The sequence below is a fragment of the Quercus suber genome, unplaced genomic scaffold (genome assembly GCF_002906115.3).
Source record: "Quercus suber isolate HL8 unplaced genomic scaffold, Cork oak 2.0 scaffold_211, whole genome shotgun sequence".
Classification (NCBI taxonomy): Eukaryota; Viridiplantae; Streptophyta; class Magnoliopsida; order Fagales; family Fagaceae; genus Quercus; species Quercus suber.
The window spans coordinates 28,219-29,755 of record NW_027069669.1 but is presented as its reverse complement, the minus strand read 5'-3'; positions in this window follow the sequence as shown (position 1 = coordinate 29,755).

Sequence of the window (1,537 nt, the reverse complement as noted above, 5' to 3'; positions counted from 1 at the left end):
TGTTAGGATTAGTATTGTATATTAGTAAGTTGAATAGTAAGTGATGGAGAATTTGAAGTTTTAAATATTGAGAAAATTCAAAGTCAAACTTTGCTTTACTTTGTTTCATCCATATCTTTACTTACTTTGAATAGTTTCATGTCTTAAAGTTTATATTTATAATCAATGATAATTAAATAGGAAGATTTATTAATAGTTGTGTTATGATTGCTGGAATTTGCATTTGAATACACACTTAACTTGGTTTTTATTTTTTATTTTATTTTTTGGGCAATTATGGTGTGTCGTTATATATGACTGTGTAGTATTAACGCTAGGAATTGGTTGTTCTTGCGTTGCATATTACTATGAATTTTAGACCCATAAAGGTTATAGGTTTCACAGCAAAGGCCTGCTACCTTTTATAGAACCAAATCATGTTGTGGTCTATTATTCATGCCATGATTTCCCTTGACAATGTTGATTGTTATTGCTTGCTATTTTTATTTAAATGATAAAGGATTGAAACACATTTTATATATGTATATGTATTTTTTTGAGCCTTAAAACTCATCTATATTTTATATATTACTAAAAGCTGAAATGTAGCATTTAATGCTACCGCTCTCATGTTGCGCCACATCAGCAGCCACGTCATTTTAAAAAAATATATATAATTTGTCCTACAATTTTAAAATGCTTTTTTACAATTTTCAGCCCTATAAATGTAGCCCACTACTTATTTATTTACTTCCACTATCACCCTATAATAAATTTGTATAATTAATCTAGCTCATCTCTTATTTATTTAGTTCCACTATCAAACCCAACCCAAAACCTTTTCAGTTCAAATTTAGGGTTTTGTGTGACCCTTTTTAGCTCAAAGGAAGGAAAAAAAAAAAAAAAAAGTTGAAGCCTTTCAAGCTTTAGGGTTTTTTTTTTTTTTTTTTTTTCCTATAATTGTTTTTAACATTTATTTTTTTTAATATTTACACTTCTCCAACCATTCTCTCTCCCTTACCATTTCATCTCCCCACTACTTCTTCAATCTTTCTCCCTCCCTTACCTTTTCATTTTCCCACTACCCTCTACATTAATATCATTCTTCCTCTTTCCCTTCATCTTCCTTTATTTTTGTCTCTTCTTATTCACACCCTCTTACTATAAATTTGCCACTAACTCTTCTATTCTATGCATAGTTTTCCCTCACAAAAAAAGAAAAAAGAAAAAGAAAAGAAGTTCTCTCTCTCTCTCTCTCTCTCTCTCTCTCTCTCTCTTAATTTTTTGGTGGATTTTATTTTTATTTTTATTTTTCTTGCATCTCTACTTTAGGTTGATAATTTTTTATATTCTTTAAAACTCTATTTTGGGTAAATGCGATTTAGTTTTGTTTTAAAATTTTTTTTTAATTCTCTTTGATTGTTAAATGTTATCCTATTGCATTCTAAAGAATTAAATATAGCATATAAAAATATAATATTATTCTATTACATAATATGATTTGGATAATTTGGTATTTATTCTGTTACATATCATGATTTTTTATAGTGCTCAATTT